At 53.9% G+C, this 27,692-nt stretch overlaps 1 pseudogene; it reads left to right on the top strand.

Annotated features, from left to right (window-relative positions):
• Nucleotides 1–27,692, top strand: part of LOC142248995 (calcium-activated chloride channel regulator 1-like) — a 62,291-nt pseudogene that overhangs the window by 10,247 nt on the left and 24,352 nt on the right.

The raw sequence follows: 27,692 nt of genomic DNA, 5'->3' as shown, positions 1-27,692 counted from the left end.
ATTTGGGGCTAAAAATAATTTTTGCTATTCCGTTTTATTAAAAATTTTGCACCGTTTGGCTTTTATAGATTCTTTGTTCCACTGCACATTTAACTTTGATGTGGCCTAAGGTCAAAAACAGACAGATAAAAAACTCTCCCTTTTGACCATCACAACAAATTCAATGATGGATCCTCAGTTAGCCCATTCTGCAGCCTGCAATAGACAACCCACTTCAGAGGTTTAAGAAAGCACAGACTGCAAAATATTTAAAGAAGCCCAATTATAAGATTTTTAGCCAAAAATACATGCAATTAAAGGGAATCCGTCACCAGGTTTTTGCTACCTAATCTGAGAGCAGCATAATGTAGAGGTAGATACCCTGATTCCAGTGATGTGTCACTAACTGAGCTGCTTAGTGCAGTTTTCATAAAATCACTGATTAATCAGCAGTAGGTTATCATTGCAGGACTACTTGGCGTGCTGCAGGTAGTCCAGCATATTCATGCGCTCTGTATAAATGCCAGATCTGCAGCAAAGAAAACAGTGATTTTATCAAAATGTCAGCAAACAGCTCAGTAAGTGACACATCGCTGGAATCAGTGTCTGTCTCTACATTGTGCTGCTCTCAGATGGAGGAGCAAAAAACCTGGTGACAGATTCCCTTTAAATAATAAAGAACTGCATCTATTACCATAATTCAGATACCTCTATTATTGTCTTTTAAAAAAGAAGGGAATTTTGTTTACTTACCGTAAATTCCTTTTCTTCTAGCTCCAATTGGGAGACCCAGACAATTGGGTGTATAGGCTATGCCTCCGGAGGCCGCACAAAGTATTACACTTAAAAGTGTTAAGCCCCTCCCCTTCTGCCTATACACCCCCCGTGCTCCCACGGGCTCCTCAGTTTTGGTGCAAAAGCAAGAAGGAGGAAAAAGAATTAAAAACTGGTTTAAAGTAACTTCAATCCGAAGGAATATCGGAGAACTGAAACCATTCAACATGAACAACATGCGCACACAAAAAAACAGGGGCGGGCGCTGGGTCTCCCAATTGGAGCTAGAAGAAAAGGAATTTACGGTAAGTAAACAAAATTCCCTTCTTCTTTGTCGCTCCATTGGGAGACCCAGACAATTGGGACGTCCAAAAGCAGTCCCTGGGTGGGTAAAATAATACCTTGTAAGAGAGCCGTAAAACGGCCTCTTCCTACAGGTGGGCAACCGCCGCCTGAAGGACTCGTCTACCTAGGCTGGCATCCGCCGAAGCATAGGTATGCACCTGATAGTGTTTCGTGAAAGTGTGCAGGCTCGACCAGGTAGCCGCTTGACACACCTGCTGAGCCGTAGCCTGGTGCCTCAAAGCCCAGGACGCGCCCACGGCTCTGGTAGAATGGGCCTTCAGCCCTGAGGGAACCGGAAGCCCAGCCGAACGGTAGGCTTCGAGAATTGGCTCCTTGATCCACCGAGCCAAGGTTGATTTGGAAGCCTGTGACCCTTTACGCTGGCCAGCGACAAGGACAAAGAGTGCATCCGAGCGGCGCAGGGGCGCCGTACGAGAAATGTAGAGTCTGAGTGCTCTCACCAGATCTAACAAGTGCAAATCCTTTTCACATTGGTGAACTGGATGAGGACAAAAAGAAGGTAAGGAGATATCCTGATTGAGATGAAAGGGGGATACCACCTTAGGGAGAAATTCCGGAACCGGACGCAGAACCACCTTGTCCTGGTGAAAAACCAGGAAAGGGGCTTTGCATGACAGCGCTGCAAGCTCAGACACTCTCCGAAGTGAAGTGACTGCTACTAGAAAAACCACTTTCTGCGAAAGGCGTGAGAGAGAAATATCTCTCATTGGCTCGAATGGTGGTTTCTGAAGAACCAGCAGCACCCTGTTCAGATCCCAGGGTTCTAACGGCCGCTTGTAAGGAGGAACGATATGACAAACCCCCTGCAGGAACGTGCGTACCTGTGGAAGTCTGGCTAGGCGCTTCTGGAAAAACACAGAGAGCGCTGAGACTTGTCCCTTAAGGGAGCCGAGCGACAAACCCTTTTCCAGTCCAGATTGAAGGAAGGACAGAAAAGTGGGCAAGGCAAATGGCCAGGGAGAAAAACCCTGAGCAGAGCACCACGACAGGAAAATTTTCCACGTCCTGTGGTAGATCTTGGCGGACGTTGGTTTCCTAGCCTGTCTCATAGTGGCAATGACGTCTTGAGATAACCCTGAAGACGCTAGGATCCAGGACTCAATGGCCACACAGTCAGGTTGAGGGCCGCAGAATTCAGATGGAAAAACGGCCCTTGAGATAGCAAGTCTGGTCGGTCTGGTAGTGCCCACGGTTGGCCGACCGTGAGATGCCACAGATCCGGGTACCACGACCGCCTCGGCCAGTCTGGAGCGACGAGGATGACGCGGCGGCAGTCGGCCCTGATCTTGCGTAACACTCTGGGCAACAGTGCCAGCGGAGGAAACACATAAGGGAGCTGAAACTGCGACCAATCCTGAACTAAGGCGTCTGCCGCCAGAGCTCTGGGATCTTGAGACCGTGCCATGAACACCGGTACCTTGTTGTTGTGCCGGGACGCCATGAGGTCGACGTCCGGCACCCCCCAGCGGCAACAGATCTCCTGAAACACGTCCGGGTGAAGGGACCATTCCCCTGCGTCCATGCCCTGGCGACTGAGATAGTCTGCTTCCCAGTTTTCCACGCCTGGAATGTGAACTGCAGAGATGGTGGAGGCCGTGGCTTCCACCCACATCAAAATCCGCCGGACTTCCTGGAAGGCTTGCCGACTGCGTGTGCCGCCTTGGTGATTGATGTATGCCACCGCTGTGGAATTGTCCGACTGAATTCTGATCTGCTTGCCCTCCAGCCACTGCTGGAACACCTTCAGGGCAAGATACACTGCCCGTATTTCCAGAACATTGATCTGAAGCGAGGACTCTTGCTGGGTCCACGTACCCTGAGCCCTGTGGTGGAGAAAAACCGCTCCCCACCCTGACAGACTCGCGTCCGTCGTGACCACCTCCCAGGATGGGGGTAGGAAGGATTTCCCCTTCGATAATGAAGTGGGAAGAAGCCACCACCGAAGGGAAGCTTTGGTCGCCTGAGAGAGGGAGACGTTCCTGTCGAGGGACGTCGGCTTCCTGTCCCATTTGCGTAGGATGTCCCATTGAAGTGGACGCAGGTGAAACTGCGCGAACGGAACTGCCTCCATTGCTGCCACCATCTTCCCCAGGAAGTGCATGAGGCGCCTCAAGGGGTGTGACTGGCCTTGAAGGAGAGATTGTACCCCTGTCTGTAGTGACCGCTGCTTGATCAGTGGAAGCTTCACTATCGCTGAGAGGGTATGAAACTCCATGCCAAGATATGTCAGCGATTGGGCCGGTGTCAGATTTGACTTTGGAAAATTGATGATCCACCCGAAACTCTGGAGAGTCTCCAGGGTAGCGTCGAGGCTGTGTTGGCATGCCTCTAGAGAGGGTGCCTTGATCAACAGATCGTCCAAGTACGGGATCACCGAGTGACCCTGAGAGTGGAGGACCGCTACTACAGTAGCCATAACCTTGGTGAAAACCCGTGGGGCTGTTGCCAGGCCGAACGGCAGTGCCACGAACTGCAGGTGTTCGTTTTCTATGGCGAAGCGCAAGAAGCGCTGGTGCTCTGGAGCAATCGGTACGTGGAGATATGCATCCTTGATATCGATCGATGCAAGGAAATCTCCTTGGGACATTGAGGCGATGACGGAGCGGAGGGATTCCATCCGGAACCGCCTGGTCTTTACGTGTTTGTTGAGAAGTTTCAGGTCCAGGACAGGACGGAAAGACCCGTCCTTCTTTGGGACCACAAACAAGTTGGAGTAAAAACCGTGACCCTGTTGCTGAATAGGAACAGGGACCACCACTCCTTCTGCCTTCAGAGTGCCCAGCGCCTGCAGAAGAGCCTCGGCTCGCTCGGGAGGCGGGGATGACCTGAAGAATCGAGTCGGGGGACGAGAGGTGAACTCTATCTTGTAACCGTGAGACAGAATGTCTCTCACCCAACGGTCTTTTACCCGTGGCAGCCAGGTGTCGCAAAAGCGGGAGAGCCTGCCACCGACCGAAGATGCGGAGTGGGGAGGCCGAAAGTCATGAGGAAGCCGCTTTGGTAGCGGCACCTCCGGTGGCCTTTTTAGGACGTGACTTAGACCGCCATGCATCAGAGTTCCTTTGATCTTTCTGAAGCCTTGTGGACGAGGAGAATTGGGACCTGCCCGCGCCCCGAAAGGACCAAAAACTCGACTGCCCCCTCCTCTGTTGGGGTATTTTCGGTTTGGGCTGGGGTAAGGATGTATCCTTTCCCTTGGATTGTTTGATGATTTCATCCAAACGCTCGCCAAACAATCGGTTGGCAGAAATTGGCAAACTGGTTAAGCGCTTTTTGGAAACAGAATCTGCCTTCCATTCCCGTAGCCACAAGGCCCTGCGGAGTACCACCGAATTGGCGGCTGCAACCGCCGTACGGCTCGCAGAGTCCAGAACAGCATTAATAGCGTAAGACGCAAATGCCGAAGTCTGTGTGGTTATGGACGCCACCTGTGGCGCGGACGTGCGTGTGGCTGCGTCGATTTGCGCTTGACCTGCTGAGATAGCTTGCAGCGCCCATACGGCTGCGAATGCTGGGGCAAAAGAAGCGCCGATAGCTTCATAGATGGATTTCAACCAGAGCTCCATCTGCCTGTCAGTGGCATCTTTGAGTGAAGCCCCGTCTTCCACTGCAAGTATGGATCTAGCTGCCAGTCTGGAGATTGGAGGATCCACTTTGGGACACTGAGCCCAACTTTTGACCACGTCAGGGGGAAAGGGATAACGTGTATCCTTAAGGCGCTTAGAAAAACGCCTATCTGGACAAGCATGGTGATTCTGGACTGCCTCTCTGAAATCAGAGTGGTCCAGAAACATACTCGGTGTACGCTTGGGAAACCTGAAACGGAATTTCTCCTGCTGTGAAGCTGACTCCTCCACCGGAGGAGCTGAGGGAGAAATATCCAACATACGATTGATGGACGCAATAAGGTCGTTCACTATGGCGTCCCCGTCCGGAGTATCAAGATTGAGAGCGGCCTCAGGATCAGAATCCTGATCAGCTGTGTCCGCATCATCAACTAGAGATTCCCCCCGCTGAGACCCTGAACAATATGAGGATGTCAAGGGAATTGTCAAGCGAGCTCGCTTAGTCGGTCTGGGGCCGGGGTCTGTGTCAGAACCCTCAGCCTGGGATCCATGAGACACCCCAGGAGGACATTGTTGGTCCAACTGAGGTGGGCCAGGGGACAAAGATTCAACAGAGTCCCTGTGCTGAGATACCGGCCTGGACTGCAAGGCTTCTAGTATCTTAGCCATAGTCTCAGAGAGTTTTGCAAACTCTGTCCCCGTCACCTGAACAGTGTCAGCAGGTGGCTCCCCCTGGGCCCCCCTTAGCAGAGGCTCTAGCTGAGTAAGTGCCACAGGGGCCGAACAGTGCACACAATGAGGGTCAGTGGAACCTGCCGGTAGCGGGGTCATACATGCGGCGCAGGCAGCATAATAAGCCTGTGTTTTGGCACCCCTGCCTTTCGTGGGCGCCATGCTATTATCTTCCCTGAGTAACACAATAGGGTATATAGCCAGAAATCAACTGTGCACCATACAGTGTAAAATATGTATACCATAAACATATAATGTTACACTACTGCACAATGGGGCTAGCACCACAGGTGCTGCTTACCACCCGCTTAAAGCGGTTGTGAGGCCACCAGAGTCCCTGCCTGGGTCTCCCAGACTTTGTCCCCCTCTGTAGCGTCCAAGGAGCTGACAGGAATGGCTGCCGGCGTCCTGAGGAGAGGTGGGAGCCGTGGGCGTGGCTCAGAAAGTGCGGGAGCTGGTGCCTGTGTGAAGCCCCGCAAGTATTGTGTCGGTGCATTACCTTCAGGGACTCCACGCAGCTGGATCCTGTCACAGGTAGGAAATCTTCTATCTAGGATTGTCGTGACGCCACTCTCAGAATTTCGGTCAGTGGGGACCGCCACTGCAGATTAAGGGACGCCTGGGGCTGATGGTGGGTACAGTCAGTTGTAATAGCCTCCTGAGAGTGAGGCAAGCCCCAGGACCCTATGTAGGTGTGTGGAACCACAAGGCGCAGAATAACTCAACACAAGCAGAATGTCTTTCAGGGGTTTTACTCACTGTTGATGGCAGGGTGAGTAACCCGGGCGTAGCTGGGATGAACCAGGCTGGAACCAGGTGTCCTTCAGGCTGACTGATGAGGGTGGCTACCGACTCGCCTTCCTTAGCCCTTTCCGTTTTGGGGTAACCCCTGCTTGGAGCCCTGCTGGGGTCGCCCAGGGAAGTTGCTGGTGCCTCTCTCCCCTTCTTTTTGGCCTGTTTGCTTGTAGCCTGGACCAGATCACTCCAGCTGCTTGCCTCCTGTGAACTATGGGCCCTAACTGTGGCTACGTGGCTGTGGGCTCTGTAGTGTTGTCTTGGGGGTGTAAAGTGCCCCCTCATGCAGGTTTGGCAAGGGAAAGGTGGATCTATCCCTGCACTGGGACCTGCTACCCGTTGGGCCTGGTATCTCCCTGACAGTCTCCTTACTTTCCACTCCGTTGCTCTCTCTTTAGCTGTGTGTGGATTTCGGGTAGCACTCCCAGGTGACCGTTCTCCCCCGTCGGTAGTCACTGCGCGGACGCTGTTAGACTGCAACAGCCCCAGGGTCTGCTCTCACGTCTGCTTTCCCTGAGCTGCACACTAAACCGGCTCACTCGTGGGACCTGCACTGCTGCTCCTGTCTGAGCTCCACTTCCATGCTCCTCACTCCTCCACACTCTGCTTCAGACTGCTCCTCTCCTCCTCCTTCCTCTTTTCCCTTTTGTGCCTGCCTACGCCACCTAGCAACCAGGCTCTCTACCACACCCCTTGAGTGGAGATGGAGGCTTCGCTCAGGCTTCGCCCCCTCCTGGGATCCCCAGGGGTCCTCTCAAAGGTACATGTGTGAGACCTGATCACTATGCGCCTGTGTAGTCACACCTCGGTCAGCCTTCTGGATTACCTGTGTTGTACTGTCCCCAGCATGGGTGCAGTACTCAGTGGTGCCTGACCAGGTCAGGGGCGCCACATTCCCCCTTAGTTATCACCAGCACGTCCTCGGGCTGCAAGACAACATTTTAAAATGCGTAAAACATTAAAACATGGTAAAACGTTTTAAAACCACCAGGTACCATACATCACCACCCTCCACCCACAAGTCCGTTAACCCACCCTAAACCCTCTCTCGTTGGCCGCGCCTTCAGCCACTTCTGGCAGGATGTAGAGGCGGCTTTCATGGTCTGGTGGTTTCAGGGTATACCTGGCCCGGTGGAGCCGCGCCTTCAGCCTCTTCTGGCAGGATGTAGAGGCGGCCTCCACAGTTGGTGCTGACCAGGTACCCTGTTTGTGGTGGAGAGCCAGGCCCCATAAACAGGCATGCTCCCTGGTTGCAGGCGAGCCAGGCCCCTAAACAGGCTGGCTCTGGTGGTGGTACCTCTGGGGTAACTATTTACACTGCGAGAGTTTGTGGCTATAGCCAGTTCATAGCCTTAAGGTTCATGGGTTTCTCACATTAGTTCATGTGGGCACATTTCTTGAACATGTAAACGTTGCAAAACTTCAAACTTTAACTTCTGTACTTTACTTTACTTTACATGAACTTTGCTCCTTCTTCCTCCTTACCAGGGCTTGGGCCTGTAGGGCTGCGGCACCTGTTGCTTTCTCCATCTCTGTCATCATCTGTAGTGGTCTCATCAATGGGTTCTTTGTCTTTTCTTTCCTCTTCTTCTGTGTCTTTATCTTTATCTGTATCTTTATCTTGTAGTGTTGAGGTAGCAGGTTTACTGTAGGGATTTTTGGGGCAGGGTGTGACATCTAGTGCATACCATCCGCGTTCTCCTTGGTGTTTTGTGAATTCTACTGAGTCTCCTATCTGTAGGTTTCTTCCTGGATGTCCTCTAGGTAAATGTGCTCTCACATCCCTTCTGTTCACAAAGATGCCTTCTTTCATGCCAGGTGCAACTATGAAGCCATATCCACTCTTCAAGCTGAAGTCTTCCACAACTCCACGACAAAGTGGGCCTCTGACCTGGGATTTGGCTCTCTTTAAAGACCGTTTCTCTTCCAAGTCTCTGGCGGTTACTTCATCCTTCCTATTCGGAGATTGCTGTGCAGGGGAAAACTTTGTTCTGCTGCGGCGCCGTGTCTTGCGGGCTGGATTCTGCTGGGTTGCTACTTCACTGCTTGCAGGCTCCCAGGTGAGGTATCTGGGCAAATCTTCCTCAGCGGAGGGTGTCGGGCTCTCTTCATCCCAGCGGGAATATGGCAACATCTCTGGCTCTGGGCATGGATCCCCTGCTGATGGCTCCGGGGTCAGCTCCTCAGCCTTCTGTCCTCCTCTCCCCCTTAGTTCTTCTGAGCACTCCTGTTGTGGCAGCGCTGGGGATGGGTGTTCATCAGCCGGCCAGGGCAGTGGACTTTTTGGCGTGGATATTGCCGGAGTCTTCCTGGGGGTGTGCGGAGGGAGCAGATACCGGTCCACCATCTCCTGTGGGAACTGGGCCTCTAGGTCAGCCTTCAGCTTCCAGTATTCGGGGTCCTCCCCCAGCAGGGACTTCCTAGCAGGGACTTCCTTAGACTGGGGAGCGGTGTCTGCTCTGGCCTTGCAGGCCGGGGTAAACGGTGGTACAGTCTTGTCTTGGCGGGCCGAGCCTGGCGTGGCAGCGGCCTGGTCTTGGCGGGCCGAGCAGGGCATCGCTGCGGCGGCCTGGATTGGCGTCGCAGCTGGAGTCTTAGCGGGCATCGCTACTGCGGCCGGTTCTTGGCGGGCCGGGCAGGGCATCGCTGCGGCGGCCTGAATTGGCGTCGCAGCTGCGATGGGATCTGTGCAGGCTGGACTGGGCGTCGCTGCAGCGATCTGGGCTTGGCGGGCCGCACCTGACGTGGCTGCGGCCTGGTTCAGCACCTCACTTGCGGCGCGGACGAGCGTCGCTGCTGCGTGCTGCGGTGGGGTCTTGGCGGGCCGGGCCTAGCATGGCGGCGGCCTGGGTCAGCGTCGCACCTGCGGCGTGGAGGAGGGTTGCGGTGGCAGCCGGATCTTTGCGGGCCGGGCAGGGCATCGCTGCGGCGGCCTGGGCTTGGCGGGCCGCACCTGGCGTGGCTGCGGCCTGGTTCAGCGTCGCCGCGCCAGGTATCTCATCAGGGACCGCGGGCGTGGAAACAGGGGTCGGGGCACTCGCGCTGGCAGTGGCAACACAGGACTCACCCATCGGTAGCATCATCGGGGTCTGAGTCGTCGCCGCTCGGTCTGGCACTCGTCGTGCGGTTCTTCTCTCGTAGGCCCGAACCGCTGCAGCCATCTCCAGAAGCTCCGTGCGTCCCTCGCTGATCTGCCGTATAACCCTGGCCTCCAGTTGGTCGCAGAACTGGGCAAGCTCTTGATACCACCAGGCAGCGGAGCCTGGCTCTGGGTCTCTGCATCCAGACGCCATTTCCTCTGCGTCTCCTTCTTTTAACAGCAGGCTTCTGGCTCCCTTTCTGTCCCGACGTCTCTGAACGCCTCCGCTCTCATCACTTGCGAGGTCAGGACTCTTCAGGGGATCTCTGGGTAGCCACACCTCTTCGTGGGCGGTAACTTCTCCCAGCGCGGGCTGCTGTTGTTTTTCAGCGCGCTTTTCATGGTGGCAATATGGCGGCGCTTCCAATTTTCCAAGCGGACCGCCCAGGCACATGGTCACCTGTCTGAACAGGTCCAGTCCTTATCCTGTTCGTGACGCCAGATGTGAAGCCCCACAAGTGTTGTGTCGGTGCATTACCTTCAGGGACTCCACGCAGCTGGATCCTGTCACAGGTAGGAAATCTTCTATCTAGGATTGTCGTGACGCCACTCTCAGAATTGCGGTCAGTGGGGACCGCCACTGCAGATTAAGGGACGCCTGGGGCTGATGGTGGGTGCAGTCAGTTGTAATAGCCTCCTGAGAGTGAGGCAAGCCCCAGGACCCTATGTAGGTGTGTGGAACCACAAGGCGCAGAATAACTCAACACAAGCAGAATGTCTTTCAGGGGTTTTACTCACTGATGGTGGCAGGGTGAGTAACCCGGGCGTAGCTGGGATGAACCAGGCTGGAACCAGGTGTCCTTTAGGCTGACTGATGAGGGTGGCTACCGACTCGCCTTCCTTAGCCCTTTCCGTTTTGGGGTAACCCCTGCTTGGAGCCCTGCTGGGGTCGCCCAGGGAAGTTGCTGGTGCCTCTCTCCCCTTCTTTTTGGCCCGTTTGCTTGTAGCCTGGACCAGATCACTCCAGCTGCTTGCCTCCTGTGAACTATGGGCCCTAACTGTGGCTACGTGGCTGCGGGCTCTGTAGTGTTGTCTTGGGGGTGTAAAGTGCCCCCTCATGCAGGTTTGGCAAGGGAAAGGTGGATCTATCCCTGCACTGGGACCTGCTACCCGTTGGGCCTGGTATCTCCCTGACAGTCTCCTTACTTTCCACTCCGTTGCTCTCTCTTTAGCTGTGTGTGGATTTCGGGCAGCACTCCCAGGTGACCGTCCTCCCCCGTCGGTAGTCACTGCGCGGACGCTGTTAGACTGCAACAGCCCCAGGGTCTGCTCTCACGTCTGCTTTCCCTGAGCTGCACACTAAACCGGCTCACTCGTGGGACCTGCTCTGCTGCTCCTGTCTGAGCTCCACTTCCATGCTCCTCACTCCTCCACACTCTGCTTCAGACTGCTCCTCTCCTCCTCCTTCCTCTTTTCCCTTTTGTGCCTGCCTACGCCACCTAGCAACCAGGCTCTCTACCACACCCCTTGAGTGGAGATGGAGGCTTCGCTCAGGCTTCGCCCCCTCCTGGGATCCCCAGGGGTCCTCTCAAAGGTACATGTGTGAGACCTGATCACTATGCGCCTGTGTAGTCACACCTCGGTCAGCCTTCTGGATTACCTGTGTTGTACTGTCCCCAGCATGGGTGCAGTACTCAGTGGTGCCTGACCAGGTCAGGGGCGCCACACCTGCACTGTGCACAGTGAGGGGAGTGGAGTATGCAAAGCATGCTCCAGCCCTCAGTGATGCTCGTTCTGTGCAGCGTCCCGCCCTTCCCCTGCCTGTCAGGGCTGTGGGCGGGAGGAAAGGAAACTAGGCCGCAAAAAGCCGGGGACTCTAGTAATAAACGCGGCCGCCGTAAAAGCGCGGCCGGCGCGAAAGTCCCCGGCGCACTACAAGTCCCAGCCGCACCGCAGTGTTTCCCTGGCAGCGGCGGTTAGTGCGGCAGTCCCTATACATAAACACACTCAGCAGCGCTGAGTGTGTAATGGCACATATTAACCCGGTCAGCGCCGCGGTCCCCGGTGCACTAGCACACCCAGCAATGCTGGAGTGTTGCTATGCGCGGTCCCCACGGGGACACAGAGTACCTCCAAGTAGCAGGGCCATGTCCCTGAACGATACCCGGCTCCTATCCAGCAGTCTCCCGGGAGTTGTGGATGAAGCACGGTCTCAGTGCCTGGAGACCGATAGGATCCCACTTCACCAGAGCCCTGAGGGGGATGGGGAAGGAAAGCAGCATGTGGGCTCCAGCCTCCGTACCCGCAATGGATACCTCAACCTTAACTACACCGCCGACAAGAGTGGGGTGAGAAGGGAGCATGCTGGGGGCCCTATATGGGCCCACTTTTCTTCCATCCGATATAGTCAGCAGCTGCTGCTGACCAATCTGTGGAGCTGTGCGTGCGTGTCTGACCTCCTTCGCACAAAGCAAAAAACTGAGGAGCCCGTGGGAGCACGGGGGTTGTATAGGCAGAAGGGGAGGGGCTTAACACTTTTAAGTGTAATACTTTGTGCGGCCTCCGGAGGCATAGCCTATACACCCAATTGTCTGGGTCTCCCAATGGAGCGACAAAGAAAGAGTCTTTTTAAGGCTATGTCTGCACATTGCATTTTTGTGGTGACCACAAAAACGCACCCTGTGACCAAAAAAATCCACATTTTAGCAAAAAAACACATGAAAAATGCATGCGTTTTTGATGCTTTTTTGAAAATGCAGTTTTGATGCTTTTTTATCACCAATGGGTGAAAAAGGCAGGGAAAAATGCAAAAAGTATTGACATGCTGCAATTTTGTTGTCACCACAAAATGCAGCCCAGAGTAAAAAAAACGTGCGCACAGCAAATCTGAAATCTTATAACCTTTGCTGGGCAAGGAAAAGCATGCAGTTTGTAGTGACTAAAAAGTTACCACAAACTGCACCAAAACTGCATCAAAAACTGCAGTGTGCGCATGGGACCTAAATCTTAAAACCCACGTAAGGCTATGTTCACACAGGGCATTTTTGCGGCATTTTATTCTGCACTAAGGCTGCTTTCACACCTCCGGTTTTAGCAGAGCCGGCCAATCTGGCTCTAAAACCTATGCAACGGATGTGGCGACAAAACCGCATCCTTTGAATACATTTTTTACATGCGGCCCGTCCGGTTTTTGTCGCTTGCGGCAGGCCACTCATCATACTAAGACCACCACACTAGCGCTTATGCTGAGACCCCCACACACACACACACACACACACACTACCCCACTCTTGATATTGACTCCCCCTACATTGTTCCACTCCATACTGAGCCCACACATGCTGCCCCTTCTCCATAATGAGCTCCCAATGCTGCCCCCCTCTTATTCTGAGTCCTTACACCCCCCCCCATCGATATTGTCATTGCTCTATCCCTCAACCCTTGTCCTCTGTCTCTAGCATTGGCCCCTCTCTCCCATTCCCCCAGCAGCAGCCTCTCTCCCCCCGCCTCCAGCAGCAGCCTCTTCCCCAGCATCAGCCTCTCTCCCCCAGCATCAGCCTCTCTCCCCCCAGCCTCCCCCAGCATGAGCCTCCTCCAGCATCAGCCTCTCTCCTCCCAGCCTCCCCCAGCATGAGCCTCCTCCAGCATCAGCCTCTCTCCTCCCAGCCTCCCCCAGCATGAGCCTCCTCCAGCATCAGCCTCTCTCCTCCCAGCCTCCCCCAGCAGCAGCCTCCCTGCTCCCAGCATCAGCCTCCCTCTTCCCAGCCTCCCCCAGCATCAGCCTCCCTCCTCCCAGCCCCCCTCCTCCAAGCCTCCCCCAGCATCAGCCTCCCAGCCTCCCTGAGCATCAGCCTCCCTCCTCCAAGCCTCCCCCTCCCAGCCTCCCCCAGCATCAGCCTCTCTCCCCCAGCCTCCCACAGCATCAGCCTCTCTCCCCCAGCCTCCCACAGCATCAGCCTCCCTCCTCCCAGCCTCCCCCAGCATCAGCCTCCCTCCTCCCAGCCTCCCCCAGCATCAGCCTCCCTTCTCCCAGCCTCCCCCAGCATCAGCCTCCCTTTTCCCAGCCTCCCCCAGCATCAGCCTCCCTCAGCATCAGCCTCCCCCAGCATCAGCCTCCCAGCCTCCCCCAGCATCAGCCTCCCGCCTCCCCCAGCATCAGCCTCCCGCCTCCCAGCCTCCCCCAGCATCAGCCTCTCGCCTCCCCCAGCATCAGCCTCTCTCCTCCCAGCCTCCCCCAGCATCAGCCTCTCTCCTCCCAGCCTCCCACAGCATCAGCCTCTCTCCTCCCAGCCTCCCACAGCATCAGCCTCTCTCCTCCCAGCCTCCCACAGCATCAGCCTCCCTCCTCCCAGCCTCCCCCAGCATCAGCCTCCCTCCTCCCCCAGCAGCCTCTCTCCTCCCAGCCTCCCCCAGCATCAGCCTCTCGCCTCCCCCAGCATCAGCCTCCCTCCTCCCAGCCTCCCCCAGCATCAGTCTCCCTTCTCCCAGCCTCCCCCAGCATCAGCCTCCCTTCTCCCAGCCTGCCCCAGCATCAGCCTCCCTCAGCTTCAGCCTCCCTCAGCATCAGCCTCCCTCCTCATCAGCCTCCCTCCTCATCAGCCTCCCCCTCCCCCTCCCAGCCTCCCCAAGCATCAGCCTCCCTTCTCCCAGCCTCCCTCAGCATCAGCCTCCCTCCTCCAAGCCTCACCTTCCCCCTCCCAGCCTCCCCCAGCATCAGCCTCTCTCCTCCCAGCCTCCCCCAGCCTCAGCCTCCCTCCTCCCAGCCTCCCCCAGCCTCAGCCTCCCTCCTCCCAGCCTCCCCCAGCATCAGCCTCCCTCCTCCCAGCCTCCCCCAGCATCAGCCTTCCTCCTCCCAGCCTCCCCCAGCATCAGCCTTCCTCCTCCCTCAGCATCAGCCTCCCTCCTCCAAGCCTCCCTCAGCATCAGCTTCCCTCCTCCAAGCCTCACCCTCCCAGCTTCCCCCAGCATCAGCCTCTCTCCTCCCAGCCTCCCCCAGCATCAGCCTCCCTCCTCCCTCAGCATCAGCCTCCCTCCTCCAAGCCTCCCTCAGCATCAGCTTCCCTCCTCCAAGCCTCACCCTCCCAGCCTCCCCCAGCATCAGCCTCTCTCCTCCCAGCCTCCCCCAGCATCAGCCTCCCCCAGCCTCAGCCTCCCTCCTCCCCCAGCCTCAGCCTCCCTCCTCCCCCAGCCTCAGCCTCCCTCCTCCCTCAGCCTCCCTCCTCCAAGTCTCCCTCAGCATCAGCTTCCCTCCTCCAAGCCTCCCCCAGCATCAGCCTCCCTCAGCATCAGCCTCCCTCAGCATCAGCCTCTCTTCTCCCAGCCTCCCCCCAGCTTCAGCCTCTCTCTCCCCCCAGCCTCAGCCTCTCTCTCCCCCCAGCCTTAGCCTCTCTCTCCCCCCAGCCTCCCCCCCAGCCTCAGCCTCTCTCCCCCCAGCCTCAGCCTCTCTCTCTTCCCAGACTCCCCCCAGCCTCAGCCTCTTTCTCTTCCCAGCCTCTCTCTCTTCCCAGCCTCCCCCCAGCCTCAGCCTCTCTCTCTTCCCAGCCTCCCCCAGCCTCAGCCTCTCTCTTCCCAGCCTCCCCCCAGTCTCAGTCTCTCTCTCTTCCCAGCCTCAGCCTCTCTCTCTCTTCCCAGCCTCCCCTCAGCCTCTCACTTCCCAGCCTCTCTCTTCCCAGCCTCAGCCTCTCTCTCTCTCTTCCCAGCCTCCCCCCAGCCTCTCTCTCTTCCCAGCCTCCCTCTCTTCCCAGCCTCCCCCCAGCCTCTCTCTCTTCCCAGCCTCCCCCAGCCTCAGCCTCTCTCCCCCCAGCCTCCCCTTGCATGATTACAGTGGACAAAAAGAGGCATCGCAATTTGCAACGATCATCAACTAACCTGTAAGGTGCCCATACATTCTAGGCTCTGCCTTACCTGCTCCTGTGCTCGCCGCCCTGCTCTGGCTGGCTCCTCTTCTGGCTTGCTTCAGCTGCAGACGCGTCCTCCTCCGCGGCGTGTGTCATCTGCAGCATTGGACGCTGCAGCACGGGGCAGTGAGCTGACTGTCGCGCCCGTGCGCCTCTGACCTCGGAAGTGCAGGCCATGGAACTTCCGGGGTTAGTCAGCTCACTATGCCTGGCGCCCGCCATGTATTTAAATAGACAGCAGAAGTGCGCCTGTCCTCCCAACCCCCCCCCCCCCCCCCCGGAACACAGCCGAGTGTAACGGAGGGAGGGACGGGGGGCGGGGATGTAAAAAAACAAAAAAAAAACAAAAAAAAAAAAAATTTATATATATTTTTTTTTTTTTTTTTTTTGCTGCCAGAAAGTGCCGCCCCCCGCAACGTGCCGCCCTAGGCACGGGACCACGGGTGCCTAGTGGCAAATACGGCCCTGAGCCCAACAGTATAAGGACTTTTACTGTATAACATTCTGAATAGTGAAGACCTCACTTTCCTATATCACGTAATATACATTTTGTGTCATTTCTAGGTGTTCGGTTAATATCAATGGCACGTACAGAAGGCCACAAAGCACGGCGCATTCCTGTGTAACAAGGCCGTGTAGTATCGATCATGGCACCGGCTTGTTTGCGCGCGGTTGTACTTTCTACCCTGACAAAAATCTCTTGGCCTCTGAATCCATGATGTATTCTCCTGGCCTTCAGCCCGTGAGTACAATTGTAATGTTACCTCTCTGAAATAATTTTTTATGGCTACAAGGGTCAGACCGTTCCCGGCTACTAAATAGATTTTGTCAAATTTACAAATCTCAAAAGCAAAATTATTATTTTCACAAAAAAAATTAGGCCTCATATATCAGTAAGACCTTTGTTGCCTATAGCAACCAATCAGAGCTCAGCTTTCATTTCTCCAGAGCAGTTTATGGAATGAAAGCTGAGCTCTGATTGGTTGTCATGGGCGACAAAGACAGTCTTAGGCTAAGTTCACACTTCAGTTGTTTTAAATCCGTTAGGTCCGTCAGCAATGGATTAGTCGTTTTCAAGATGTCAACTGATGCAACGGATGTGTTTTTTACAGGATTCCTTTCACAGGAATCCTGTGAAAAAACTGATCTGTTGCGTCCGTTACATCCGTTGTGTCCGTTTTTTGACGGATCAGTCATGATCCGTTTGTGTTTGGGACAGACCAGGGGGTGTGCCAAACATGCTGGGCATGCTCAGTAGAGCATGACGGAATCCTGCGCTGGATTCCGTCGTAAGACGGATTACGACGGAATCCAGCACCATAGAAATACATTACAAGCTTGACGGATGGCAACGGATTCCTGCGGGACGCGTTTATTTTGACGGCCCGAAAAACGTTACATTCTGCGTTGCTACTTGCTCGGCGGTCAGTCAAAAACGACGGACCGCGACGCAGCGGATGCAACGCAGGGTCATCAGTCGCAATCCGTCACTAATAGAAGTCTATGGGGAAATACTGGATTCCTGCAAAATATTTTGCAGGATACCGTAATTCCCCAAGGCGACGGATTGTGACTGATGCAAAACAACTGAAGTGTGAACTTAGCCTTACTGTTCAGGCAGTTTTGATAAATGAGGCCTACTGTGTTTTTTCATAAACTGAAATAAAGCATAAAGTGGTTTAATCAATGGTTTTTCATTAGTGCTGCGTAGCTCTACAAAGAGGTCATCAGGGGACTTGTAGAATAGAAAAGAATTGCCGAAAAAAGTCACCATTTTACTCCTTAGCGACATATACTAATAATAATAATAATAATCTTTATTTCTATAGCGCCAACATATTCCGTAGCGCTTTACAATTCAGGAGGATCATATACAAACAAGTAACAGTTATAGAAATACAATATTTAGAGGGAAAAAAAAATACAACCCTGCTCGTGAGAGCTTACAATCTACAATGAGATGGGGGGAGAGGCAAGGTTCAAGTGCTTATTTACAATGACAATCCAACCATCTCACGGAAATGGGGCTGGATAATGGTTTCCTGGACCAGTGGGCCCGAGCCTTGAGATGCCTTTGGGTGCCATGGAGTTTGATGTGGAGCTATGTTGTGAGAGGTTGTAGAGGGACTATGTGAATCGAATCTGATTAGGGAGTGTGATAGGCCGCCCTAAAAAGATGCGTCTTTAGGGTGCGTCTGAAGCTGAGTAAGTTGTGATTTGTCCTAACTTCTTGGGGTAGAGCGTTCCAGAGGGTTGGTGCAGCTCGGAAGAAGTCTTGGATCCGGGAGTGGGAGGTTCGAATTAGTGTGGATGTTAGTCGAAAGTCGCTTGCAGAGCGTAGAGAACGGGTGGACTGATAGACAGAGAGGAGGGTGGAGATGTAGGGGGGTGCTGCACTGTGGAGAGCTTTGTGGGTGAGAACAAGCAGTTTGAATTGGATCCCATGATATATAGGCAGCCAGTGCAATGACTGGCACAGAGCAGAGGCATCCGAGTAGTGGTTGGCCAGATAGGTGACCCTGGCTGCTGCATTAAGGATTGACTGTAGAGGAGAGAGTCTAATTAGGTGGAGACCAATTAATAGAGAGTTACAGTAGTCAAGGCGAGAGTGGATCAGGGCCACGGTGAGGGTTTTTGTCGTTTCCATTGTGAGAAAGGGGCGGATTCTAGAGATGTTCTTGAGGTGCAAGCGGCAGGAGCGGGCAAGAGATTGTATGTGGGGGGTGAAGGAGAGATCAGTGTCAAGTATAACCCCCAGACAGCGGGCCCGCGGCCTAGGACTTATCATGGTGCCGCACACAGAGAGGGAGATGTCAGGTTTAGGAAGGTTGGGAGATGGAGGGAAAAGAAGAAGTTCAGTTTTGGAAAGGTTAAGTTTCAGATAGAGAGCAGACATGACATTGCAAACTGCAGTCAGGCAGTCACTGGTGTTCTGTAGTACAGCGGGGGTGAGCTCAGGGGAGGAGGTGTATAGCTGTGTGTCATCAGCATAAAGATGGTACTGAAAGCCAAATCTGCTGATGGTCTGTCCAATTGGGGCAGTGTAGAGGGAGAAAAGAAGAGGGCCAAGGACTGAACCTTGAGGGACCCCAACAGTGAGAGGGAGAGGAGAAGATGTGGAGCCAGCAAATGATACACTGAATGAGCGGCCAGAAAGATAGGATGATATACCGTACGTGTATGGCGCATTTGCCTATTAGATGTATGGAGCGGTTTACATTGTATGAGAAAATCAGAGCACAGGTGAGGAGAAGATGGAGAACCTAATACCTCCATCTTCTCCATTATCTGTGTCGGCGTATATCGGACTGCACTCGGATGTCATCAGTGCAATCCGATGATTTCTGTGCACCCATGGACTTGTATGAGAGCGTATCATCCGATTATCGGATGCACTCACAGCATGCTGCGAATCGGCATTAGAAAAAAAGAGCACGTCATCACCAGGGCCATAACGACTGCGGTTACAGAGGTCACCACTGTGACCGGGCCTGGCAGGGTTGGGGGCCCGGTGCCAGTGTGGCGCCCTAGGACCTGGTCGCCACAACGGCATTGCCCTCCTGAGGGTTAATGCTGAGCCTGGAGGTAATGGGGAAATCTACTGGCCAGTAAGTTAACATCCACCGCAGTTTCTCCCTCAGGCCAGTAGGGGGAGCTCTGAACCTGAAGTTTCAGGGAGCTTCCTTAAGCCTGACCTGGGGGAGGAGTTAGTTAGTCTGTAGGGAGCAGCAGAAGTGAACAGACACAGAGTGAGCTGTCCTGTGAATCTGGGGCCTAGAGCTGGAGCAGTTTGGCCCAGAGAAGCAGGAGTAGCTGAGAGGCAGCAGAGAGACTCGGACATCGGAGTCTGTGGTTGCCAGGGTATAAAATCCGTCCCTGGTAGCCGAATCCGAAGGGCAGGGGAGCTGCAAGCCCCTGGCCCAGACACATCCAAGGTACAGCTGCAGCATCAGGGCCCGGTGTGGACCCCAGTGGAGAAGCACCAGGGAGTGGGCCTGCGCAGCCACCTACAGAGGGAAGGGACGTGCTATTGGTCCCAGCAGCGAAGAGGGCCATTGCTGGATTCAGAGAAGCAGGGTCCTATCATCACCAAGAAAAGCACAGGAGTAGGCCTCATACTCAGCTGGCCAGAAAGATCACCCCAAGTACTTCCAGGCCGACCGGATCCCCATCACCACCTGTAACGGTCTCCCAGGACTGGACTGTTCCCAGAGTAAAAGAGGAAAAGGTAAAGAGACTGTTGTTTGTGCCTGGTTCTTTCCTCGCCTGTCGGCCCTGCACCGTGTTAGTCACACAGCACCATAGACTTCCACAAGCACCAACTGTGCCCCGGGCATTGCTCCACCTGTGGGGAGCAGTACCATCATAGCTGCCATAATATCATCCCGGAGGCCTCACACAGCAGCAGCGGCTTATTAGCCGCATACCACAGGTGGCGTCACGAACACAACCATTAACCCCTTAACGACCGCGGGCCGTAAAATTACGTCCTAAATGACATAATCTTACTGCCCGCGGTCCTCCGGCGGCAGCATGCCGCGATCGGCACACATCTCAGCTGATTTTCACAGCTGAGATGTGTGCCTGCTAGGCACGAGCAGAATCGTTATCTGCTCGTGCCGATTAACCCCTTATATGGCGCTGTCAATACATGACAGCGCCATTATAAGCGCAATCGCGGTAAAGTTTTTACTTACCGCCGAAACCGGAAGTCACGTGACGCGATCACGTGACTCCCGATAGTTGTCATGGTAGTACAGGGTCATGTGATGACTCCTGTACTACACATGAATTGGTTTCACTTTCGCTGTGCCCGGGGCACAGCAAAAGAGAAAGACAGCGTATCTGCTGTTTACAGCCTTCCAGCTGTGATCAGCAGATACTGCAGAGCGATCGGAATGCTGATCGCAATAGCCCCCTAGGGGGACTAGTAAAATAAAAAAAAAAAGTAAAAAAATAAGTTTTAAAAAATTAAAAAAAAACAAAAAAACCTAAAAGTTCAAATCACCCCCCATTCGCCCCATTGAAAATTAAAGGGTTAAAAAAATAAAAAATATACACACATTTGGTATCGCCGCGTTCAAAAACGCCCGATCTATCAAAATATAAAATCAATTAATCTGATCAGTAAACGGCGTAGCGGCAAAAAAATTCCAAACGCCAAAACGACGTTTTTTTGTCGCCACAACTTTTGCGCAAAATGCAATAAGAGGCGATCAAAACGTAGCATCTGCGCAAAAATGGTACCGTTAAAAACGTCAGCTCGAGACGCAAAAAATAAGCCGTCATTGAGCCTAAGATCCCGAAAAATGAGAACGCTACGGGTCACGGAATATGGCGTAAAACGTGCGCCACTTTTTTCGGACAAACTTCCGATTTTTTTTTAACCCCTTATATAAAAGTAAACCTATACATGTTTGGTGTCTACGAACTCGCACTGACCTGAGGCATCACACCCACACATCAGTTTTACCATATAGTGAACACAGTGAATAAAATATCTCAAAAACCATAGTGCTATCGCACTTTTTTTGCAATTTTTCAGCATTTGGAATTTTTTTGCCATTTTCTAGTACACAATATGGTAAAACTGATGGTTTCATTTAAAAGTACAGCTCGTTCCGCAAAAAATGAGCCCTCACATGACCATATTGACTGAAAAATAAAAAAGTTACGTCTCTCAGAAAAAGAATGGCGAAAAAAAAAAACGGAAAGCGAAAAATCGGCCGGTCGTGAAGGGGTTAACAAGCAAGCCACATATTCTACTGACACCCACCAGGGCCACGGAGCCGGGCCCAGCCACCACTGACTACCACCGGACTAGTCCAGCCCGGCACCGGGTGTCCCATAGCCCTGGGGTGGGCGAGTCAACTTTTGGCGTCACGAACAGGATTTCGTGCCCGGTCCCACCGGGTACTGTGCGCCTGCCGGAATTGTGCTTAAAAGATTGTGTACTGGCTGCAGACCACCGCCGCCATTAGCCTCGCCGAGCGCAGGAAGAAGGGGGGCGTGCCTGACAAAGAGCGCGAAGGGAGCGCGCCATCAGAGCAGAGCGCTGTTAACCCCGCGCGACCCGGAAGAAAATTTGAAAAGTGAACGGAGCCTGGTAAGGTTCACTAAGGGGGAGGAAGATGTCCGACTCAGAGGGAGGGCAGGTGGCTGCCATAGCCCGAGACGCCGCAGCACCAGCAGAAGCAATCCCAGTCGCCGTCGCCCCGGCCCCCACTGTAGCGCCGGTAATGCCGATCACCATGCCATACATACCGGGGGCAGAATGGCTGCCGCAATACTCCGGGGAGTCCCATACCTTGAGTGACTTCAGAGAAAGCCTGCACAGCTTATTCCGGGTGTATCCGCTGACTGAGAGCCAGAAGGTGGGCATATTAATGGGGCAGCTAGCCGGCGCAGCCCAGCGTGAAGCGAAGTCATGGCCTGATACAGATAAAGGGACAGCAGCCCAGATACTGGCCAAGCTAAAGAGTACGTTTGACACTCGCACCGCAGCAGAGATAAAGATGAGATTCTTTGGGTGCAAGCAGCGGGCCACAGACAGCATAAGGGACTATGCCCTAAACCTGCAAGAGGCCCTGAAAGCAGTTAAACAGGTGGACCCAGAGAGTGTACGTGAAGAAGACAAACTCCTAACTGAGCAGTTCATAGAGGGGCTCCTGTCAGATGCCCACAGGACCCAGCTGCGTATCATGGTCCTGCAGAACCCTGCTCTGGACTTTGCCAAGTTTAAGGACCAGGCCATCAGGGTACTGAGAGAATCTACGCCGAATGACCCAGTACCCCTCCGGCCTCCTGCTATCACGTACCCCGGGGTGGTGCCTGCAACACGAGCCACTGCAGGGGCTGAGGCGCAGTCCCTGGATAAGGATCCCACTGCGGAGCTCAGACAGCAGGTCCAGGAGCTGACCAAGACTGTGGCTGCCCTTGCCAAGACCGTGCAGTCTCTACAAATGACCCCCTCGCCTGCGAAAATCGAGTTGGCCTCCAGCCCAGAGGACGTCCCATGGATGCGACAGAGAAGGATTCCGCCGACCCGAGGCAGAGACACAGACCAGTACGATTCAACAGGACAACCGATCTGCCGCAACTGCAACCAGGCGGGCCACATTGCACGACGCTGTCCTTTAAATGGGCCGAGCCTGGGGCCAGGAGCCGACCCCCAGGTGTAAGGAAGCCCGGCTCAACCCCCAGCCGCAGCAAGTATGTGGGAGGACGACCGGTCCTTCCTATTGTGCTGGATGGAATCCCTTTGAATGCTCTCCTGGATACGGGGTCCCAGGTAACAACCATCCCCCACAAACTGTACAAAAGATATTGGGCCGATTCAGACATTGACCATGGCCCAGATGATGATTTAACAATTGTGGCCAGTAATGGTCAGCCCTTACCTCAGATTGGGTACAAAGAAGTAACCATTAAAGTGGGGCGGGTGGAATTGCCATGTCAGGGGATGATAATTGTAGATATTGATCGCAAAGAATCTGACCCACTGCTAACTCTTGGTACAAATGTGATAGAAAATTGTATTGCCGAAGTGATAATTTTGTTACAGCAGGCGTCTGAAACTGCCAGCTCCGGGCAGCAGCGTGTCCTACAGAGGGAGATCAGAGCCCTGATGAGGAGGCAGCAGGTAGAGCTGGCCGGAGGAGAAATTGGCAGTGTGAGGGTAAGTGACCCCCTCCCCATTGTAATACCCCCAAGAAGTGAAATGTTGATATGGTGTCGGGCAGCAATAGGCCTCAAGGGTCAGGATTACCATGCCTTGGTAGAACCAATGTATTCAGACAGTAGGCCTGGAGTCCTGATAGCCAGAGGGGTAGCGGACGTCCGCAAGGGGAGAGTGCCCGTCCGTGTCCTGAATTGTGGGGAGGAGGAGGCCAAATTGCCCCGGTATGCCACTGTGGCAAAATTGTACACTGTCAGCAACAATACCATTAAAGCAGTGGAACCCTTGATCCCGTCCGACCAGGCGGAAGACAATGGCTCCAAGGGGCAGCCGGAAGACTGGTGCCAAAAATTACATGTGGGCACCGACTCCACCCCCTCACACCAAAAGCATGGGGTTTACCGGGTGGTACAGGAGTATGAGCGGGTCTTCAGCAAACACCCCCTAGATTTTGGGCAGGTGAAAGGGGTTCAACATCGAATCCCCACGGGTGATCATCATCCCATTAAAGAAAGATACCGCCCTGTACCCCCCGCACAGTATCAGTGTGCCAAGGAAATGTTACGGGAAATGAAGGAGGCTGGGGTTATCAGAGATAGTTGTAGCCCCTGGGCAGCTCCACTAGTGCTCGTAAAGAAAAAAGATGGTACAATGAGAATGTGTGTAGACTACAGGCAAATTAACCGCATTACACATAAAGATGCCTATCCACTACCCAGAATAGAGGAGTCACTACCAGCCTTAAAGTCAGCTAACTATTTCTCCACCTTGGATCTCACCAGTGGGTATTGGCAGGTTCCCGTGGCAGAGGCGGACAAGGAGAAGACTGCATTCACGACACCAATGGGTCTCTGTGAGTTCAATTGTATGCCATTCGGGCTCTGCAACGCCCCAGGGACATTCCAACGGTTGATGGAGTGCTGCTTGGGCCACCACAACTTCGAAACCGTGCTGCTGTACCTGGATGACGTAATAGTCTACTCCAAGACTTATGAGGACCACCTGAAGCACTTAGCAGAAGTGTTTGAGTCCTTGTCGAAATATGGCCTGAAGATCAAGCCGTCCAAATGTCACCTCTTGAAGCCAAAGGTACAGTACCTGGGTCATGTGGTCAGCGCAGAAGGCGTGGCACCTGATCCGGAGAAAGTCACGGTAATTAAGGACTGGCCAAGACCCACCACGGTGAAGGAGGTGCGGCAGTTCCTTGGACTGGTGGGCTACTACCGAAGGTTCATTGATGGGTTCACCAAGATAGCAGCGCCCCTTCAAGATCTCCTGGTGGGCCAGCCGAAGCAGGCTAAGAAGCAGAGCCCTCCATTTGAATGGGGCAGCCAACTGGAAACATCCTTTGTCCGGCTGAAAGGGGCTCTCACGGGAGAAGAAATTCTGGCCTACCCTGACTACAGCCAACCGTTTATACTGTACACAAACGCCAGCAACGTGGGACTGGGAGCAGTTCTGTCCCAGGTACAGGGAGGCAGAGAGAGGGTAATAGCGTACGCCAGTAGGAAGCTTCGGCCCACGGAAAGGAATCCAGAAAACTACAGTTCCTTCAAGCTGGAGTTCCTCGCTATTGTGTGGGCAGTGACTGAACGCTTCAAGCACTATCTGGCATCGGCCAAGTTTACCATCTTCACGGACAACAATCCGTTGACACACCTGGCAACAGCCAAGTTAGGTGCGATGGAACAGCGATGGATGGCCCGGCTGTCTAACTTTGACTTTACCATCAAGTATCGGGCTGGCAAGAAGAATAACAATGCTGATGCGCTGTCCAGAATGCCTCACTTACCCGAGTCTGGAGAAGACCTGGATGAACTCGAAGAGATAGAGTTACCGGCTTTCCATCACCAGGGTGTTTCACAGTGTGAGCATGCTGTGGGAGTGAAGCGCTTAAACCAGCACGAGGTCTCGGTCAATCCATTACTCCACCATAATTGGGAAGAAACACAGAATGGTGACCCGGCCGTGCGATTGGTCAAAGAGAAGCTAGCGCAAGCTGAGACCCATCTTGGCCCAGACGCTCCAGAGGAAGCCCAGCAGCTGTGGAAGGAGAGGGGACGACTGTTCACCTACCAGGGCAAGCTCTGCAAGAGATATGTCAACTATCGAACAAATGAACTTGTCTGGCAGATAGTGGTTCCGCAGAGGGATGCTCCAATGGTCCTAGCAGCGTATCATGATAACGCCGGGCACTTCGGGTGGAAGAAGTTGGAGGCCTTACTCCGTGATCGGTTCTACTGGGTGCACATGAGAAAGATGATCGAGAAATGGTGCCGAGACTGTGGCCCGTGTAACTTGAGGCGGAAGGATGATGCCAGCCAAAGGTCTCCCCTACAGCCAATTGTCACGAAACAGCCCCTGGAGTTGGTGGCCCTGGACCACGTGAAGTTAACACCAAGCCGGTCAGGCTATGTGTACGCCCTCACCATTGTGGACCATTACTCTCGTTTCCTGGTAGTAGTGCCTGTGAAGGACCAGACAGCCAGGACGGCAGCTAGAGCGTTCCAGGCATCCTTTTGTCGACCGCACGGCTATCCGGAAAGGGTACTGACGGATCAGGGTCCTGCATTCGAGGCTGAAGTGTTCCAAGAGTTCTGTAACATGTACGGTTGTAAGAAAATTCGAACCACACCGTACCACCCCCAGACCAATGGACTGTGCGAGAAAATGAACCATGTGGTTATTGATATGCTGAAGACCCTACCGCTGGAAGAGAGGAACCAATGGCCAGAAAAGTTGCCAGATCTGGTAGACTTGTACAACCACATCCCAGTGAATTCGACCAACTGCAGCCCCGCTTACCTGATGCGAGCCAGACCAGGCAAGTTGCCTGTAGACTTTGAGATGGGGACTGTGTCGCCTGAGGCGGTTCAAGAAATAGAGGATTGGGATGCAGAACGGCAGCAGCGGTACCGTAAGGTCCAGGAGTGCGTGGAAAGGAGCCTGTCTCAAGCAAGAACGAGACAAGAACAGCATTACAATCAAACAGCCCCAGCAACTCCCTTAGCACCTGGAGAACAAGTCCTCAAGAAGAAGCGGAAGACGCATAAGTTGGATGATCAGTGGGAAAACGAGCCCTACACCATTATCCCCTCCAACTTTGACAATAGTAAGGTATGCCTCATAAGCAAAGATGAAGGCAAGACCTGTCAAGCAATTTCCCGAGACCGCCTGAAAGCGTGCCCTGAACGGTGCCGAATCCAAAGAGAAATGGAAGGAGTACAAGGAAGTCCCCAAAGTCAAGAGAAAGAAGGGGAGATGATTCAAACCATCCTTGGGAAGTTCCCCAAAACTTGGACCCGAATCAACAATGCCATAGTGGTACCAGTTTTGGCGTTTCCGCAGTTGGTCGAGCCAGAAACAGAAAAGGTTCCGGATCCACCTAAAGAATCGTCCGCTCCAGCACGAGATGACACGCCAGCAGTGGAACAGGAGGATCAACCCCCTGTCAGTGGTGAACCTGTCATACCCTTGGCGACTCCTGGACCACAAAGGCAACCATCACGCTTACCTATTGGGGTTAGGCCCACCTGTAGTGCTGAGATAGAAGACGTACCACGTAGTCAGGGGCAAACACCGGAGCTACGTAGGTCCCAGCGCAGCACTCGGGGACAACCCCCTTTAAGGTATAGGGAGTCTACTGTATAAAGTAAAGAGTACTTATTAGAGTGTAAATAGTTATGCAAAATGTCTGTCATGTTGTGCACAAAATGTTTTCTTTTTCTTTGATTGCGAAAATGGACAATTGGGCCACTGGACTATGGGTGGCCAACACCTAAATTGTTCATAGTTAGCACCAGTGTGCTCAAACACCCCTGAAGAAAAACCCGTCCGGCGTGCATAGAGTGGGGTCATCAATGCTCTGACGCACGCCCAGAGCCTACGTTGGGGGTTTGATCGCGGCGGGTCCCCCATGGAGCAGTGTAATGGACACCCGGCAGGGAGCCACACTGGACTCTTATAGAAATGTTTAAGATTGTAACGTTAAAGAGAATGTGCCTCCCATATTGGGATGAAATGTATGACATGTTATGTTTTGTTTCTACAGTCCGGGAGTACTGAATTTAACTAAGGGGGAGTGTGGCGCCCTAGGACCTGGTCGCCACAACGGCATTGCCCTCCTGAGGGTTAATGCTGAGCCTGGAGGTAATGGGGAAATCTACTGGCCAGTAAGTTAACATCCACCGCAGTTTCTCCCTCAGGCCAGTAGGGGGAGCTCTGAACCTGAAGTTTCAGGGAGCTTCCTTAAGCCTGACCTGGGGGAGGAGTTAGTTAGTCTGTAGGGAGCAGCAGAAGTGAACAGACACAGAGTGAGCTGTCCTGTGAATCTGGGGCCTAGAGCTGGAGCAGTTTGGCCCAGAGAAGCAGGAGTAGCTGAGAGGCAGCAGAGAGACTCGGACATCGGAGTCTGTGGTTGCCAGGGTATAAAATCCGTCCCTGGTAGCCGAATCCGAAGGGCAGGGGAGCTGCAAGCCCCTGGCCCAGACACATCCAAGGTACAGCTGCAGCATCAGGGCCCGGTGTGGACCCCAGCGGAGAAGCACCAGGGAGTGGACCTGCGCAGCCACCTACAGAGGGAAGGGACGTGCTATTGGTCCCAGCAGCGAAGAGGGCCATTGCTGGATTCAGAGAAGCAGGGTCCTATCATCACCAAGAAAAGCACAGGAGTAGGCCTCATACTCAGCTGGCCAGAAAGATCACCCCAAGTACTTCCAGGCCGACCGGATCCCCATCACCACCTGTAACGGTCTCCCAGGACTGGACTGTTCCCAGAGTAAAAGAGGAAAAGGTAAAGAGACTGTTGTTTGTGCCTGGTTCTTTCC

This window comes from Anomaloglossus baeobatrachus, chromosome 8 (assembly GCF_048569485.1).
Source record: "Anomaloglossus baeobatrachus isolate aAnoBae1 chromosome 8, aAnoBae1.hap1, whole genome shotgun sequence".
Classification (NCBI taxonomy): Eukaryota; Metazoa; Chordata; class Amphibia; order Anura; family Aromobatidae; genus Anomaloglossus; species Anomaloglossus baeobatrachus.
The sequence above is the reverse complement of the archived record's forward strand: the minus strand, read 5'-3'. Positions and strand labels throughout refer to the sequence as shown.